Source organism: Podarcis cretensis, assembly GCF_951804945.1.
Source record: "Podarcis cretensis genome assembly, chromosome: 12".
In the NCBI taxonomy this organism is placed as follows: Eukaryota; Metazoa; Chordata; class Lepidosauria; order Squamata; family Lacertidae; genus Podarcis; species Podarcis cretensis.
Window position 1 is genome coordinate 38,502,470 of NC_137181.1, and position 20,150 is coordinate 38,522,619.

A 20,150-nucleotide genomic window follows, 5' to 3' on the forward strand; every position below is an offset into this window, starting at 1 on the left:
AACACAGAAGCGATCCTAAGGAAGAGGAGGGTATTTCAGCATACTTAAAAATGACTTTTGCCTTTGTCAGCCAGTAACCATCACCAGCTTCTGACACTGACACATTCACACACACACGAGATTTGGAATAAAGCCTTCCCGAGAAACACGCCTTCCAGTTGTGGGCAACCCCTGGTACCCTTGTTTTTGGAAATTAACCATTGCTGTTCTGGCAGGTTTCCGACAACCATTAACCGCACGGAGGCGACCTTGCGCTTTATTGCTTTACTTTATCCTTAAAAAAAAATGGGAGTTCAACATGAGGCCCTTCCAAACAGCAGCAGCCCCTGGACTGAGCTAGTCGGCTCCCTAACCAAAAGGGAAAACACCCCCGGCGCTGTCTTATTACGGATTCTACCCTAAATGCGCCGCATCTAGCATACAGCGCTGGCTTACCTGCCCAGAGACATTGTCCCAAATTTCCTGGCCTCACTCGCCGGCTGCAGATCATGTGCTGACCCCCACCGGCAACCGGAGCCCCGCAAGAAGGCTGGCAAGCCACAAGCCCGCATGCAGCCAATCGCGATCCCTGGAAGGGAAGGCGGGGGAGAAGCAGCACCCTTGCCCGCCCCCTTCGCCTATGGCGCCTGCCCATTGGGAAAGCGAAGGCGCCTTCGGCGGATCCCTCGCATTATTTAGGCTTTGGAATAAACATGGATTCCACCACCCCGGGTTAAAAAGAAACCGGTCTACATAAAGAAGCAAAGCACATTTCCCCTCCCTCCCCCATCACTTCATTTTTGCAATACTAAACTGGGAGGAATTCCCCCAACAGGAGAGCAGAATAGGATCGCGCTGCGCGGGCGTCTAGCAATGAAAGGCCAGGTCTCAGGATCTGACGCTGCGCAACATGCTTGCAATTAAAATTTACTGAGAGAGAAGTCTCGCTGCTGGGCTCGGATTTGCTTCTGAGTAAGCGCAGTTAGAATCGTGCACGAGAGAAAGCCCTGTGTTTTCGCCCTATGTTAAAGCATCAGCAGCCACTGCTGCTGTCAGCTGACAGCCCCACTCACCTCCTCCTTTCTGCTCTTAAAGAAACAGTACGTCAAAACGGCGTAGATTGCGTGTTGCTCAGTATTGTGGGTTAAGTGCCCCCAAACCATGGGCGTAGCCAGGATTTATTTGGGAGGGGAAGGCATTATGTGTGGTGAGAGGTGGGGCAGAACCACGTTGTCTGTGATGCAATTGGTCAGTTAAATATTCTTATTTACTTACTGAATTTAGCCCCCTGCAGCCCCCCAGGCTATGCCCATGCCCCACACTGAACCAATTTTAAAAAAGATATTTAATACATTTTTTTCCACAGAACATAAAGGCATAGTGACCTTTTGTTTTTAAACTGAAGCAGCCTCAAGCTGCGTGGAAAGGCAGAGCAGAAATGTTTTCAATCAAAGTAAGTAAAAGGTCCGTGGAGACTTGCGGTAGGAGACAGTGCAATCCACAGATGAAACCAAAAGGTTTTTAAATATTTCCCTATGATTTTTCCAAACTATTTAAAAAACAGATTATATAAATATATGTGCCTGCCGTATTTTTCCTTTCTTTTCTAAAAAAAAATTGCATTTGATTTTAAAAGTGGAAAACATTTTCCATGTTCAAGACATGGTAAGTCAGAAGATATATCCAGAATTTCAAAGTGATTTGACATTGTTTACTAAAGGCTGCAATGCTATGGCCTTATAACACAATGAATACCATATTACTGAGCACAAATGTTAAGATCATGTTCTGCATGTCATCCCAACAAAGCAAGAAGATGGTACTGTTCCTATTAAACATGGTAGTGTGTTTAGAATCATAGAACTGTAGAGTTGGAAAGGACCACAAATATCATCTAGTTCAACTCCCTGCAGGGCAGGAATATTTTACCCGACATGGGGCTCAAACCCACAACTCTGAGATTAAGAGTCTCATGCTCTACCGAATGGGTAGCTACTGAGCATCAGAACTGGTAAAGCGAGGGAGAAAAATAAGCACTGTCATTATAAAAGCAGGTAAAGCTGACAATTGTGCAGAACAGTAGCTAGGTGATCTTGTGCCGCTGGCAGAACCATCCAGATTGCGCCCCCTAGCAGGGCCGGATTTAGGTTTGATGAGGCCCTAAACTACTGAAGGTAATGGGGCCCTTTATGTGTCCAGCTGTCCTTTGTCAACAACAAATTGTTGCTGATTTTTTTGTTGAATATATGCTATATGGTAATTTATGGACCTAGGTATCTAAAGCCATTTGCACATAACAAAGTACGTATTTTATCAAAGTAATTGTTGAACTGAAATACAATTAAGAACAAGTATATTAATAGTGAAATACAATTAAGAACAAGTATATTAATAGCAACCAGTCCATGCAGAATGTAGGCACCCTATATATAGAAATGAGCAAACCAGTGATATTTTAGGGAGCAGGCTAGCAGGCGGGGCCCATTCCTTACATCATAGAAGCCTACACAACACAAAACACTGTTGCTGTATGTAGGTTTTATTTTATTTGTTTTTTATCTTATATTTTGGAAATGTACATCCAGGTTTTTTTCCCCTTTAAATGTTTTGGGGCACCCTCAAGATAGTGGGGCCCTAAGCTATAGCTTGTTTAGCTTATACGCAAATCGGGCACTGTCCCCTAGCCATGGACAAATTAGCTCTTCTTTCCGCCTCTCCTCCGAACCCCACCCCCTCCACCCATTCAGTTCCCCCTCTATTCAAAAACCTTTTATTACGAAGCAATAATCAATATTGTTATTTATAGACATATTTATGGACATATTTTAAAGCTGATTTTGCACCCCCTCCTCGCCTGCGCCCCGGCAGAGGCCCACCTCACCACCCCCTAGCTACGGCCCTGCAATTGTGTACCCCTATTAGTTAAGAGTTACAGATAGCTGACTTGCTTGGAAAAGAACCACATGCATTTTCTTTCATGCCATTGATTTGTAACTATTCAATAGATCACTTGTCTCTGTCTCAGATCAATAGTAATCGTCCTGGTGTGCTTGCAAGGTGTAGGTCAGCAATTTTTTATTCACCCGAGAATCTTCTCTCCTACCACTTGAGTCAATTCTTTGTTTCCTGTTTTCCAATTACCTTTTCATTGTTTTCCTTCCTTTCTCTTGTTCACTATCATCTTTGGAACACAAAAGGAAAGCTCTGAAAGCAGTTTTGTTTTTTTCTTAGGTGTTAGTCTTCTCAGCTAAACTTCTTGCAGCTTAATTCTCCTGTGCAACACTCAGAAATTTTGTGGAAGCCAGCAGCACATTCAATGTGCTTCCAAGTCATGTACTGAGCATCTTTTCATTGGATAAATGCAGAAAGTACCTTTGTTTCAACTCAGAGGAGCAAGCGTTTGTCTTGTTGCAGCAGTTATTTAATGACATGAAACTCTAAATCTTAACTCTCAGAAAATCATTATTCAGTGCAGTGCCTAGTACTTCTTTTCAATTTTTTCAAAGGCAGTATATCCAGATGTGGTTCAGATTCAGATTATTCACCCTGGATGACATCTTCATTATTCTTTTTGTGGGAGAAAGATAATTCCCCAGCGCTTAGCAGACAAAATCAAGGCTTTTTATTCTGGTAAGATTTCCACCACATTATTCACCAATCATTTGCACACTGACAGATGTACAGTTCCCACGTCTCTTTCCAAACATTACAGCAGCTGGCACACATCTGTATTCTGGAGCCTGATATGCCATTTAGAGGATAGGTAAATTAGCAACAGAGTCTCACAGGCTCTTCTGCATTAACAGACAAGACTACCCTGTGTCTTCTTTGTGTGCAAAGCTTCAGTTAATAATCCACAGAAACTGCAGCTGACCAAGGAAATTGCTCAGTTAGTGGAATGTCATAAGGGGCATCTTATTTTCAGCAACTGAAGCTTATATTAAAGCTCATCATTCCATATTCTAATGACAGAAATAACTGGGTGAAGCTTCTGCCCCAATGCAATGTGGAAGAGAAACACAACCAACGTGCTATAAATAAGATGTCCCATGACATCCCACTTCAACAACATCAAAATCTATCCTGGCAGCCCTCTGTGTTCCTGAGAACAAAGTATTTAACACTTAGAATGGATATTTAATAATGTCATTAGTGCTGCATTAGTAAAAGTTCATTTAATTTTCACTAATAGGCATTGCGGAGCATATCAGTTTAGACCAGGGGTAGGCAACCTAAGGCCCGGGTGCTGGATCTGGCCCAATCACCTTCTCAATCCGGCCTGCGGACGGTCTGGGAATCAGCATGTTTTTACATGAGCAGAATGTGTCCTTTTATTTAAAATGCATCTTTGGGTTATTTGTGGGGCACAAGAATTCGTTCATTATTTTTTTTCAAAATATAGCCCGGCCCCCCACAAGGTCTGAGGGATGGTGGACCGGTCCCCTGCTGGAAAAGGTTGCTGACCCCTGGTTTAGACAGCCTTGACAGAAGATGTGGCAAAAGCATTCACAGTTTAGAAAAACAAGGAAAATTATATAAGCAAGTTCCAAAATGAATATGGCTTCACATTGATGGTGGCACATGGATGCTAGACAAAGAGAAAATGCTTTGATCACTATTTGATCACTAAGACCTTCTGTGCAGCCTAATTTATGTACCCTTATTCCAAATCAGAAAAGCACTGAGTTTTTTCTAAGGACCTCTTCACAACCAACACATTATGAAATCCCAGTTTAGAGGGCATCTCCAAAGAGGTATTTTCAGGAAACTTCAAAGTCAAGTTTTTACAATATATCACTAAGGTGCAGTGGTACCTCAAGTTACATACACTTCAGGTTACATATGCTTCAGGTTACAGACTCCGCTAACCCAGAAATAGTGCTTCAGCTTAAGAACTTTGCTTCAGGAAAAGAACAGAAATTGCGCTCTGGCGGCGCGGCGGCAGCAGGAGGCCCTATTAGCTAAAGTGGTGCTTCAGGTTAAGAACAGTTTCAGGTTAAGAACGGACCTCTGGAACGAATTAAGTACTTAACCCGAGGTACCACTGTATAGGTTTTTCAGTTCTTATACATGTACATAGAAGCTGCACCTGTACTAAGAAGCTGCATCTGGGATGTCATAAGTCACATCTGGATGACATACATTTGTCTCACATACATCATTGCCACATGCCACAAATTGCATGCAAGTTCAGAATCCTGTGGAACCGCCTTCAATATAGGCATGTTCATAGGTGTGAAGAGTGTTAGGAATACATTCTTCACAAAACAGGTAAGGTTCCTTTAAACTTTAAAAAGCGTTCCCGAAATTTCTTCAGTGTGTGGCAGCTTAATTTGTGGCAGCTGGAGATGCATTTAAAAGGAGGAAGTTGCAAGCTGCAAGCTGCAATTCTAGCACAAGGAAAGCACACATACACGTTGAGTTTATACCGTGCTGGAGATATATAGAAGGCATGTAAATAGTTTGTATATATTTGTAATAGAAATGCTTTTGCAACCAGTCAAGCAATAAAGAGGCTCTTGACTGAGGACTTTGACTGTGGCTACTGCTCTTGTCATCTGCCGCCAGGGAAATACTCTGCTATAAACAGTAAGATGAGGTTTTACTGAGGTGCCACCACACAAGCCAAGAGCGCAGCCAAAGTGTGTGGGCAGTAACCTCCAATAATGAGGCTCTAATAATTTTAAAAAGGACAAATTACCATGATGATTATAGGCCAAAGTCAAGGCCTTAGATGAGTTGGGTGAATCACATTCCAACATTATAGTGAGAAATCAGAGGGGGGGTACATAAAACACACACACACACTCACCCCATTCTGGAGCACCCCACAATGAGGAAAACACATTTCTTAAGATAATACGTTATACATTTACCCTAACCTAGAATCTGTGCAGGACTGGACCACGCAATTCCCATTATGTATATTTATAGAGCCATTCATTTCAGCTGAACTCATAACCTATATATCTTATTTTATTTACAGGTATCTGCTTATTTACAGCCGTTTTGGTGTGCCTTTCATTTCTTTTAGTGCATAATTAAATATGAAATTTCATTGGGGACACAAGCTCCTCTGAACATGTGAAGGAGGCGGCAACGGGTTGGTGCTTCCTTTCCTTGTCCTCCATAAGCATTCAGTAGGATGTTGGAAATATCATATGCACATAAAATGCATGCATGCAGGTGTGCCCTTGCCTGTTCAAGGTGCTGCACTTACACAGACAGCATACCCTCCAACATTTTTCCAATTGAAGTAACGATGTCCTATTCATAATAAAGGTTTTGCTATTTCTACCCTGCCCATCCGACTGGGTTGCCCCCAGTCACTCTGGGCGGTTTCCAACAAGTATAAAAACATAATAAAACATTAAACTTTTTTTAAAAAAAAAAAAATTCCTATACAGGGCTGCCTTCAGATGGCTTGAGGATCGGATAACTCCATACCTTCCAACGTTTCTCCAATGAAAATAGGGAGGTCCTAAGGAAAAGCGGGACATTCTGGGATCAAATCAGAAACTGGGACGGCTTCTGTAAATCAGGGACTGTCTCTGGGAAATAGGGACACTTGGAGGGTCTGAGACAACCTATCCACATTCATTCATATCCTGCTGGATTGTGCCAAACTGGTGCAAATTTGCTGGATTAACTGCAAGCTACTGCTGCTATCATTAAATTCTTGTAAGCTATTAAAATGAAAGTTCAAAATGTAAGCAAACAACTTATGCAACTAGTAGTCTGTCTCTATGCTGTTATAGTAAGAGAACCATGGACTATGTTGTCCTTTCACATTTAATTAAAGGCCTGTCAAGAGAGAGAGAGAGAGAGAGCGCCATTAACACTGCCAGTTCCTGCTGGCAATATCTAGATTGCTACCCAACTGCAACTATGTATTATCATTGTGTTTGACTATTTTGCATTCATAAATTAGTCATGATAACAATATATTTTCATGCCACCTACAGCCTTGCGCCCATAGGCGCCGACTCCATGGGGTGGAGCCCCCCCAATAATTTAAGAAAATTATTACCGTAAATTTCGCTCTATAACACGCAGATTTTTTCTCCTAAAAAGTAAGGGGAAATGTCTGTGCGTGTTATTGAGCGAATGTGTGGTCCCTGGAGCTGACTCGCCGGCGCGCAGGGGCAAAAATAGGCAAAAATCAGGCAAAAATAAGATCGGGCGGGCGGGCGGAGGGAAGGCGGAAGCTGCTGCTTTCCTGCATTCTGCCTCAGGGTCTTACTGCCCTCCCGCTTCTGTTGCTGCGTTTGCTCAAACTCAACAAAGAGCAGGGAATCCCCTGCCCTCCTGGCAAGCAGAGGGTTAAGGAAAGGATCGAGTCCTTCCTTCTAACTCTTTTCTAGTCACACTGCGTGCAGGCTCCAGCCCACCACCTCCTCCTCCTCTCCGTGCTCTAGGGACTCGCAGGTGGGAGAGAGAGAGAGAGGGCTGGCTTGGGGGGGGGAACACTTTTGCCTTCCTTTCCTCCCCCCCACCCCGTTAAACTCCTCCCCTGCATTCTTAGCCAGCTGCTTCTCCGCACACCCCTCTTGTGCTTCTTGTCCCTTCTGTGTTTTTCCTTCCCTCCCCATATAAAACGTGGTGACAAAGCACGGATCCACATGGATCCTCAGGATTTTTGCATTAAAGGTAAAGGTAAAGGTAAAGGTACCCCTGCCCGTAAGGTCCAGTCTTGACAGACTCTGGGGTTGTGCGCCCATCTCACTTAAGAGGCCAGGGGCCAGCGCTGTCCGGAGACACTTCCGGGTCACGTGGCCAGCGTGACATCGCTGCTCTGGCCAGAGCCAGAGCCAGAGCCGCACACGGAAACGCCGTTTACCTTCCCGCTGGTAAGCGGTCCCTATTTATCTACTTGCACCCGGAGGTGCTTTCGAACTGCTAGGTTGGCAGGCGCTGGGACCGAGCAGCGGGAGCGCACCCCGCCGCAGGGATTCGAACCGCCGACCTTTCGATCGGCAAGCCCTAGGTGATCGGCAATCACCTGCGTCCACCTGCGTTTTTGCATTGGGTCACCCCAAATTCACCATCAGATCACATTACATGTCCATGGCTACAGTCTGTACCAAAAAAATCACGCACCCACTGTTGCCTGGGGCTGCAATGGTGCAAAAACGTGGTTACAAAGCATGGATCCACAGGATCTTTGCACTGGGTCACCCCAAATTCACCATCAGATAACATAGCATGTCCATGGCTACAGCCTGCACCAAAAAAATCACGCACCCACTGTGGCCTGGGGCCACAATGGTGCAAAAACGTGGTTACAAAGCACGGATCCACATGGATCCTCAGGATTTTTGCATTGGGTCACCCCAAATTCACCATCAGATCACATAGCATGTCCATGGCTACAGCCTGCACCAAAAAAATCACGCACCCACTGTTGCCTAGGGTCACAGTGGTGCAAAAACGTGGTTACAAAGCATGGATCCACATGGATCCTCAGGATTTTTGCATTGGGCTACTCCAAACTCACTGTCAGATATTAAAAATCTTTATAAAATAGAGAATTAAATACATACAGAATGTTAAATTTTCAGTTTCGAAATATTAGTACTAATTTAGTACTGTATTTCTATATTACTATAGTACTGTATTAGTTATTTTCAAATACTTAAATATTTTTAGGGTGTAAGACCCAATTAAAGCCCGTTATTTACATACAGTATTAACTTTATTAACTGTATTAAAGCATTAGCTTTGAGATATTATTTTTATTTAATGAACCCTCAGCCTTATTCAAAGTAAGCTTAAATTAGCTATTTCACTTATTAATCAAAGTGCTATTACTGTGCGACAGCAATATTTTATGTTTTATTCTTTTAATGATAGTTTAGGATTTATTTAAATACCATTTCAGTCTTTTCAGAGCTATATATTCACTGCTCTGTAATAGTCTATAAGCATAATTGTTACTGTAAATTAAATTAGCTTTTTACGAAAATACCGTGCGTGTTTATGTTTTGTTTCTTTTTTCAAAGCCAAAAAGTGTTTCAGGCTTGTCGAATTTCCCGGAGTGTGGAGTTATAGAGAGTCGAGTTTTCGGGGTTCTAATGTTGATCATATGACTCTAAAATACTTTAAAAAAAACTTTAAAACTCACTAATTTTCATCTAAAATTTAGAAAACTTCCCGGGGCAGGACCCCGGTATGGGCCCCCCCAATATTTTTTATAAGTCGGCGCCCCTGCTTGCGCCCAAGGCGGTGTTTTTGAAAACAATAGGCCTTAAATCCAAGTAATAAGTTTATTAGGATCAAGATATTATGGTGTGAACATATGCCAAATGACATGCATCTGTGTAAAAGGGTCCCTGTACCTTTCACAGTTACGCAGGCCAGGAGACAGAATTTAATCAAGTATGGTTTCCTATAATGGTACAGTGATAGAAGAAGCAACGTTCGATGCAATTTCCCCCTGTATTACATTCTTGGGGAAAGTCATTTAATATAGCAAGCATCTATAAATGTGGCTTTGCCGTAGAGTCACTGCCAACCGCAGCTCCCTGAGAAGTATATCTATATTATGCATATGCTTACAAAAAAAACCTCTTTGTCATATTTACACTTTACATTTATAAAATATACTGTGCAGCTAAAACAGTTCACTGGCACCAACAAAAAATATGAAGGCACTTCCAGGCCTAGCAATCTTGAATTCAGCGGCTGCATTGTGTATATTATATATAAACAATCAGAGAAATTGTGCTTTTAACTTGATTTTTGGATTTGTTTTTTATTTTAAAAAAGTTAAGATCACAAATTAGAAGAAAAACATTTTTTCTCTCTCAACACAACTCCTCTACCAACATGGTGAAGTCTAGTTTTCAATAGGTTTCTTCTGGACAAGAAAAATATCAATTCTCACCACTTATTTCATATACAGTCGTACTTTGGAAGTTGAACGGAATCCGTTCTGGAAGTCCGTTCAACTTCCAAAATGTTCAAAAACCAAATTGCAGCTTCTGAATAGCTGCAAGAAGCTCCTGCAGCCAATCAGAAGCCGCAGAAGCCACGTTGGACATTCAGGTTTCAAAATAATGTTCGCAAACCAGAACAATCACTTCTGGGTTTGCGGTATTTGGGAGCCAAAAATCGTCCGAGTTCCAGGGCGTTTGGGATCCAAGGTACGACTATGAAACATTCACTGTGCAAAACCAATACAGCAACAATAATACCTGATGGCTTTATGAAAAGTGCATACCCTCCAACACTCATCGGATAAAAATAGGAACATTTCTCACTCTCTTCCCCCCAAGTAACCCTCCCCGACCCACCATTTTTTGTCATCCCCCCCCCGCCCCCGAGCATTTCCTATTCTATGAGAGCCAGTGTGATGTAGTGGTTAAGAGTGGTAGACTCGTAATCTGGTGAACCGGGTTCGCTTCCCCGCTCCTCCACATGCAGCTGCTGGGTGACCTTGGGCCATTCATTCTTCTCTGAAGTCTCTCAGCCCCACTCACCTCACAGAGTGTTTGTTGTGGGGAGGAAGGGAAAGGAGAATGTTAGCCGCTTTGAGACTCCTTCGGGTCTATCTGAATAAGTGCCACCACCACTATACCAATAGCACACATAACACTCTAACTTTGCTAGAGAGGCTTTGCAGGCAGAAACTCCATCCCTTTGATCTGTTGTTGTGCCAATGACCCATTACCCCTGACTAACACCTCAGAGGGGATTAAAGGTAAAGGTAAAGGTAAAGGTACCCCTGCCCATACGGGCCAGTCTTGACAGACTCTGGGGTTGTGCGCCCATCTCACTTAAGAGGCCAGGGGCCAGCGCTGTCCGGAGACACTTCCGGGTCACGTGGCCAGCGTGACATCACTGCTCTGGCGAGCCAGAGCCGCACACGGAAACGCCGTTTACCTTCCCGCTGGTAAGCGGTCCCTATTTATCTACTTGCACCCGGAGGTGCTTTCGAACTGCTAGGTTGGCAGGCGCTGGGACCGAGCAGCGGGAGCGCACCCCGCCGCAGGGATTCGAACCGCCGACCTTTCGATCGGCAAGTCCTAGGCGCTGAGGCTTTAACCCACAGCGCCACCTGCGTCCCTTCTCAGAGGGGATTAGTCTGACTTAATTATCTTTTAACACAGGTTGATTTCCTGGGACTAAGAAATGTCCTAGGAAGTTTGACAAGCTACACATGCTAATTCCAGAGAGTTAACAGCGCAGAGAGTTAACAACACACATGGGTCTTGCATCCAGTTTAACATGCAGGAATCTGGCATCCAGCTTAACACAAAGGGCTTAATTAAATCCTACCACTCACTGGACTTAAAATTCTAACACAGGCATAGGCAAACTTGGCCCTCCAGATGTTTTGGGACTACAACTCCCATCACCCCTGACCACTGGTCCTGTTAGCTAGGGATGATGGGAGTTGTAGTCCCAAAACATCTGGAGGGCCAAGTTTGCCTATGCCTGTTCTAACACAGAGTGCAGAAGCTAATGGGCTGGCCACAGTTTTGACACAAACACACCAAACTCATAGGAATCTGACCACCCACAAACACATAACAATATGTTAGGTGGCAAATTGTTCTCAGCCTGAAACATTTAAAAGGAGGGCAAAGGAAAGAAAACCTAAACATTTCAAACATAAGTGGACATGAATAATTACTTATTTCCCAACCATCTGGAATATTTTCTCTCACCCTCTCTCTCTTGACAAAAATGTTCCTCACATAACTTTACATTTCCTTTGCTTTCACTCAAAAACAATTGCCTGTCAGACATCTTATGACTGAGTCAAAGGGAGGCTTCATCCTCATATTTTACATGAATGAGATGGAGTCATAAAATGTAAGAGCTCCTCTTAAAGATTATGGAAACAATGTTCGAAATGTGTGATGTGAAAGTAAAAGGAGATGCATTACAATGAGAAACTCCCATACAAATATAGCCTCAAGGCTAGATTGTGCAGTAGTCTTTTCAGTACGTTTTCACGTACTATGATGCTAAAAGAACCCTTGAGCCTCACAGTCTGCTTGTGTTATGTACAAATGAGGATTAGAAAGTAGCTATGCTGCTCAATCAATGACCAGTGCAGATTTTACATTCACAACAACATCTTTATCTCTCGCGGTACACATGAGTGTGAGCTGAACAGAGTTTTCGGTCCCACCCTTAGCAGCAATACCGAAGTGTATGAGAATAGGCTGTGTAGCTCCCTTTTGAGTGTCCAGCTGAGAAGCAAGCTGGCTCCCCTTATCCATCTTAACAAAGCACCAGACAACTGACTCAAAAGTAAGTTTAAAACATGATTTACTTACTCATAGTTTTGTATTGGTTCTCAGCTACAGCAGCAGGTAAAATACTTAAATTTACAGTAGAAACAGCTTCGGCCATTTGTCTATAGTTGGAACAAGCAAACGTATGTCCTTTTATATGGCTGGTCTGAGAGAGAGAGAGAAGCAGGAAATTACTGTACTACATGATCCTTTCCCCTCAGGAAAGCAGGGAAATGACATCACACAGAGCCCTCTCTACCAATTACATTTCTGTGGTCCAAGGTTTTGCCTATCGGCAATACAGCTCTGTGCTCTTAGACACCTTTCATGCTAACTAACAAGAATATGTACAGTGGTACCTCAGGTTAAGTACTTAATTCGTTCCGGAGGTCCGTTCTTAACCTGAAACTGTTCTTAACCTGAAGCACCACTTTAGCTAATGGGGACTCCTGCTGCCGCCATGCCGCCGGAGCACAATTTCTGTTCTCATCCTGAAGCAAATTCTTAACCCGAGGTACTATTTCCGTGTTAGCGGAGTCTGTAACCTGAAGCGTATGTCTCCCACATTAAGTCACAATGACTAATACGTCTTCACCCTGTGAACTAATCCCTCTGCATTAACTCCCAACCAGGCAGAGCTACATGACTGCAGGCTAGTTAGGCCTTTGAAGGATCGTGTACACAGGACTCACACAGGAGTTCCCCCTTTTGTGTAGTTACTGTTGCCCATCCCTTCTCCAAGTTGTGATAAATTCCAGGGGTACAGCACTTACCTGTGTTTGGCTTTCTTTGGAAGGAGGCCACTGAAGATTTATGGTGGACTGGCTAGATACTGAGTGGGCAGTGGGAGAAGGGGATTGGAGACTTGACTTGGAATAAGGGATCAGTGAACTGGGGGAACTTGTAACAGCCAGGAGACCAGAGGCAGAGGAAGAGGAAGGAGAAGCTGCAGGATTGGAGAGGTAAATAACAGATGCAGGGAGAAGGATGTGGCTGATGTGGATTCAAGGGCTGGCTTCCACACCTCCACCTCCTACCTCTTCTGCTCCACTGCCTCCCAGGACCAGGAGAGGATTGAAGTGAGAGGAGCAGAAACAGGTTACACGTGGGCATAGTCTTTGCCTGCTTGTGTGCAGTTTGGATAGGGGAGATACACAAGTCAAGATCGGGGTTAGGGCCTCTCTGTTGCAGCAAATACCTCATCGGATGCACACCTAGGAGCAGCCGAGAGACATAGGACTGATGGACATACCTTTCTCTAACTGGTAAGTGTACTTTTGACAATAAAGAGTTAATTCCTCACTCTGGGCATTCCATGCCTGACAGCTCCTTGACCATGTTGTAAAATCTGCAATGATCCGCAAATATACAAGTTGTACATGAGTGGAGGAATGGCTCCAACAAACAACTCCACCACATCAGCTCCAGAGAGAGCAACCTCCACAAATACACTTTCCAGAGCTTGCTTCCCTACTTGCTTTTTTCTGTGTGTCTCACTCAAGAAGTGAACCTTGCCTCCTGAAATGTTTTTGTGGGTTGACATTCACACCTACCTCTCCTCTGGTTGGACATAGGAAATAGGTGTCCTAGCCTTCTTGATGCATTTCACAGTCAGAAGCTGCAGAAGTTTGCCATTGACTATCATCATGATCATGATCATTCTATATTTACATAAAACTACCCAATAACATGGTTATAACATAATAAAAGCAGATGACCAGCTAATATAGACCATATCAACTGTGGTTCAGAATATTAAAAACACAGATGTTAAGCCTCAGAGAATTTTTAAAGAAGTCGTCACTTGATGTTGTAATTGCCATAAAGAAGGCAGCTCTAGAGAGACCATTCCACAACTAGGGTGCTACCACTAAGAAGGAATACTGGCAGTCCTTCTGACCCCACACTTTCTTGTCCCAAGTTCCCAGCATAAATAATATTCTCTGCTTTAGTTTTGGATTCCTGCTTGCATTCTTTACCACATTGCCTTCTTGTTTATGGGAGCTCAGCTTTTCCTTGATTTTGTAATCACTTGGAGGACAACGATCTTGATAGGGAACAACATAATCTTTTGAGCTGGGGTTGAGATTGTTTTTAGGCTTTACATAAAAATTGCATTCCTCCTTTGTTGTTTTACCTTCCTCTTGAAATACACTTCTTAATCATATTGCTTTCTTTGTTATACACAGCCTGTGGAATGTTTTATGCTCTTAATTTACCCAGAGTTTGTACAGTCAGTATGCGACTGACGTCATAGATCAGCCATCAGAGATATTTATCTTACCACATGAACAAAAATCATCAAGGGGAGTCAGGTTAAGATTTGTGACATGCTTATTATGAGTTAATTGCAACCTGAAGTGGGCAGCTAAGCCAGCATTGGCTGCTTCTAATTACAATAGCAATACAAGACGAGAAAAACTAGTTTAGGAAGCGTGGAAAAAAATGGAAGTGTATGAGGCTAAACAGGCAGAGTATAGTCATGTTACCTTAGTGCCACAACATTTTCCTGCTTCCTTTCTCCATTTTTTCTTACAGCATATGGTCAGTGGCTATGGATTTCTTAACTCTTACAGCTCTTGTTCCTTCTGCCCTCTTTATTGACATTTCCCATCTTTCCGACATGTTGCCTTGAATTGACACTTCACAGCCTTTATCTAGCTGTATACACTTCAAATCTTATGTATACATTTGTTTTCCTGGATATTTATTAGTGTGGAATTCTCAGTGCTGCTGAGTAGTAGCACATAGGCATAAGAGACAGACAGACAAGTCTTTTAGCCCTCCACCATCTATTGTCTCAAAGTTGATTGACAAGAAGGTGTATGGGTGAACTGGCTTGCACAGCTAGTCATGGGCTGGATTTGACCGATAAACTGAATTTAAAAATAGAGCTGAAATAAATGAGTTAATTAACACCAACAGAAGTAAACATCAGATTGAGGAACATATTTATTTTCCAGTCTGTCAGTAAACTCATAGCTTGCAAAAGAGAAAGTGTTAAATATAGAAGGGATATATCCATCGGTGATGTGGGGAAGGACATTCAGTCTCAGGGCACACAGAACAGTGTATCAGCAAATTGATCCAAAACCTTTGTGCTTCTATAGTCAGGCTGCAATGCTGGCATAATGTCAATGCAGTTTTGGCACCATGTCTGCTGTGTGGCATAGATATTGATGCACACCCTCATATACACTCCCCTAGTAATGCTTTGGAAACGCAGGTAAGAAATGCAGCAAGGCCAGGAAATTGCTATAGACAATTTTGGAGACATTAGATGCAAGGAGTAGATATGCAGTGCTGATGAAAAGGTTCTCTGAGTTTCACAAAATGCACATCTCATCCTTTTACCTGATTCTCCCAATATTGCTTCTCAGTGGGCCTTTCTGCACATTGTTTTCTGTGTGAAATATATGTACATTTCTTTCTCTCTGTGCCCTCTACTAGTCTTGCCTCGAGGCTGTGATTCCGTTGTTAAGGACATCACATTTCCCCTGCACTCAAATCACAGCATTTTGAACCTTAGGAAAAATGCAGTGCTTACACCCAATATATAGCAAATTAATTATGACTGCGGAATGTAAATAGGAACTTATTTGGACATTATATTTATTAATTTTATTATTTATTTGCTCATTTCGTTTCTGTCCCACCCTTCATCACATATGATCTCAGGGCAGCTAACAATAGAAAATCCCAATACCATTGAAACAGCAAAAATTAAAACCATATATCACAGTTAAAGGCTCCAGTACAATCTCAGCAATACAACAAGCCTGCACTAATAATTTCACAGCTGGATACAAAAGCTCAGAGCCCTGCAAAGGTCTGGGCAAAGAGGAACATCTTCAAGCTGCATAGAAAGATATAGTGATTGCACTCACCTCTGAGGATAAGGAGATTTATAAACCAGGTCTGTAACTGGTCTACAGTCAAGCTAGAGGAATGAGGGAATGACTTGAAGCAACTTCATTCTTCAGAGCCTTTAATAAGAAACTTTTGCAGTGACTTGAATGCCCCTGGAACTGGATCATGTGAATTTAGGGGAACTTCTTAATACTAAGGGAATATAACTAAATTACAAACTCTATCATTACAAGGAAGGACAGATCATGAAGCTGAGGCTCCAATACTTTGGCCACCTCATGAGAAGAGAAGACTCCCTGGAAAAGACCCTGATGTTGGGAAAGATGGAGGGCACAAGGAGAAGGGGACGATAGAGGACAAGATGGTTGGACAGTGTTCTCAAAGCTACCAGCATGAGTTTGACCAAACTGCGGGAGGCAGTGGAAGACAGAAGTGCCTGGCGTGCTCTGGTCCATGGGGTCACGAAGAGTCGGACATGACTAAACGACAACAACAAATCATTACAAGGTGCCACTGTAGAGAAGGTGCTTATATATGGTGTCATAAGTGAACAGCATGAATTTCCTTTCCGCACATGCCTGCATTATTTTCTAAACTTGAGGTGGTATGCTCTTGCTGCTATATACCTTCAGCTTCAGAGGACTCAACCAGAGATATATGAAGAAAAAGAGATTTCTCTCTCCTGTTGTGTGACTCGTTAATTTGGAAGCAGGTAATCTACCTGTTCTACCCAGCCTCCCTCATTTAACTAAGTCAAAGAGATATGCACCAGTGTGGCTATTGTCCCATGTATTGTCTACACACGGGATATTATGCTATTGACATTTGAAGGGACTTTTAAAACATTGTGGCATGTATTATTGACTGATTGTCTGGAAAAGCCCCATGGGCATTTTCAAAATGTTGGTAGCAACGATGTCACTTTAGAGATTACCCTTGGTAACTTGTGCAGTAAAGTGTTAACAGAGAAGACTGTTTATTATATTGCACAACAAACTAATTTTGCATTTTTATTCATACTGAGATTACCTTTTGTTTCTTTTAGCAGTCCGCTGTGACTTTCTTTAACGTATCGATTTCATGGTGTTGAATGTTTCCCACTTAATATGGATGCTATTTGTGTTGTGTGTACAGGTTTTTCTTTTGAAATCTGTTGTTTAGTCGCGTCCGACTCTTCGTGACCCCATGGACCAGAGCACGCCAGGCACTCCTGTCTTTGAAATCTATTTCCCTAAAAAAAAAAAAAAAAAAAAACAGAACATTTGAGAAGCATTCAGGTTGTAAAGGCTTTTTGAAATACAGTCGTACCTTGGAAGTCAAACGGAATCCGTTCCGGAAGTCCGTTCGACTTCCAAAACATTCAGAAACCAAAGTGCAGCTTCTGATTGGCTGCAGGAAGCTCTTGCAGCCAATCAGAAACTGCGGAAGCCCCGTCGAACGTTTGACTTCCAAAAATAGTTCACAAACTGGAGCAGGCACTTCTGGGTTTGCAGCATTCAGGAGCCAAAACATTTGAGAACTAAGCTGTTTGAAAACCAAGGTACGACTGTAAAACCATTTTGACCATGCATCTCAGTAGGGACTGTACCTATCTAACTTCATATAAATGGGCCCACAAACAATACTGAAAGCAAAACTCTGCATTGACATGAATCACGCTTCTGGTCCATAAAGCAATTGACTTGGGCTGTACAGGGGAACCTGGGCCTAAGTTATTCAGGGCTTTGTATATTACAACCAGAACCTTGAACCTGGTGTGGTAGCAGACATTACTAATAACTAAATACTGTATTGCATGAGCTATACTGAGCTGCCACCAGAGGGGTTCCTGAACTGTTCCATAACTGTTCCCTATACAGACAGTGTTTCATTCAATTAGAAATAAAGCAATGCTGTATTGTACATATCGGTGAAGAGCTAGCAATTAGCAAAGCAAGCACATATATTTCATTGTCAGGTCTCAGCCTTACTTTTTTGTTTTTGTTTTATTATATATTTTGCATTTTCATTTTGTGTGTTTATGTTGTGAACCGCCCCGTGATCTTTGAATGAAGAGCAGTATGCATATTTAATAAATATTAATAAAAAGGTGCATGGTGGCAGTTTCAAAAGATAATGGAAGGCAGGGAAAGAACAATGTGTTCATACGGCAGTCACAGCTTAATGCCTGTTGCAGAGGAAACTTCTGCAGTCTACGAACTGAAAAACTAAAAGGAGCTGCTTCTGGAAAAGATTTTGAGGTCCAACTTCAGCCACCACTGACTCAAACTGAGCGCTGAAACTAACTGTTCTGTCACCACTGTATTGGATGTCAGTATTCCCGAGAACATCATTATATGTAAATTTCCCAAGGCTAAACTCTGGGAATTGAAACAGCTCATCAAAAAAAAGGGTGATTAGGTAGCATGGCTCTTGTGAGATTCTTCCTGGCCACTTTGCATCTGTATTTCATTTTACAGTTAAGGTTGCAAACAAGCAAACCCCTTCGTCCCTTTTCGTTTTTTGGCAGGGCTCCTTTGACTTTAGGATCAGATACAGTATGTCTCTGAATACCTGTTTCTGAGGAGCACAAACAAGGACACTGCTGCTGTGCTCATGTCCTTCTTGTGGACTTCCTAGAGGCAACTGGTTGTCTACTGTGAACAGGATGCTGGAGTAGGTGATCCAGCAGGGCTCTTCTTAAGTGTTTAAATTTAACTTTCAAAATGTAACAATAACAGTAACCAAAGGAGGTATTCTAGCTGTCAAAGCTACAGTACTACAATATATCTGGGGCATATTCTGCAAGCATAGGTGTACTGTAGACAGTACAAAGGCACGTTAATGTAAGTTATATCTAAACTGATCTTTTTTTGGTTGGGGAGATTATCTTAAATACAGTATATTAATCCAGTCAAACCGCTGGAGAATCACAGCAGCTGCTGTGTCTGCAGAGTCTGGCAGCTTGTAACTGCTGCTTCCTGCGTTGTTTTAGTGGCACAAAAGTGACCTCCATGCAAGCCTAGGCAGTGTGTATGGAGGTCCTGGGCTGTCTTCTTGTCCTCACTGATATGGTCCAAAGGAAAGCAGAGATATGTTTGACACCAGCTTGGCTGCAGCTAGTTGCCAGAAGGAGGCGAACAAGGCGCCATCCAACCTCCTTGGGGGTTCCATTCCGGATTTGTGTAGGGTTTACTCCTTAGCCTTTTCTTCTCCCGAAGATGTCCTACAAGGCAGCAGGTGTCCCTCACGTTTACTCCTGAAGCCTTCCTCATGAATGAGCATGGCCACTATTACAGGAGTATAAAGAAATTATTATAATAATATAATATAATATAATATAATATAATATAATATAATATAATATAATATTATATTATATTATATTATATTATATTATATTATATTATATCATAAATAAGACCATGCTTGCAATGGAGGGAATCGATCCCAGGGCCAGATTTAGGTTTGATGAGGCCCAGGCTACTGAAGGTAATGGGGCCCTTTTTATGTCCAGCTGTCCTTTGTCAACAACAAATTGTCACTGTTTTTTGTGTTGAATATATGCTATATGGTAATTTATGAACCAAATAGGTATCTAAAGCCATTTGCACATGTTGCCATGCAACAAGTCCATGCAGAATGTAGGCACCCTATATATAGAAATGAACAAACCAGTGATATTTTAGGGAGCAGGCTAGCAGGTGGGGCCCATTCCTTACATCAAAGAAGCCTACACAACACAAAACACTGTTGCTGTAAGTAGGTTTTATTTTATTTGTTTTTATCTTATATTTTGGAAATGTACATCCAGGTTTTTTACTCCCCTTTAACTTTTTTGGGGGCACCACCGAGAGTGGGGCCTTAAGCTATTGCTCGTTCAGCTTATCCGTAAATCCGACACTGATCGACCCCAACTGGCAAGAAGAGTTGCAGAGGGGGCTCTTGCAGGCCAGCCCTCCTTTCTGATCTAGGCAATCCTGAGGCAACAGCATCCCCACAGCAGAGGGCTGCCCTGCCTCTCCGAGGGAGGGAAAACCCTGCAGGTAACTGAAGGAAGGCAGGGACACCTAA

The 20,150-nt window shown here is 42.7% G+C and overlaps 1 protein-coding gene across 4 annotated transcripts in view; it reads right to left on the minus strand.

Annotated features, from left to right (window-relative positions):
* Positions 1-1,157, minus strand: part of CPVL (carboxypeptidase vitellogenic like) — a 63,722-nt gene extending 62,565 nt beyond the window's left edge. Inside the window, exon 1 of one of the 4 annotated variants that reach the window (XM_079948051.1) lies at positions 1,053-1,157. The gene's annotated coding sequence lies outside the window, so the exon portion shown is untranslated. Of the gene's footprint in view, positions 1-435; positions 623-910; positions 936-1,052 lie in introns of those variants that run through there. The other 3 variants (XM_079948052.1, XM_079948050.1, XM_079948049.1) reach the window with 3 other exon arrangements.
* Between the last annotated feature and the right edge of the window lie 18,993 nt (positions 1,158-20,150).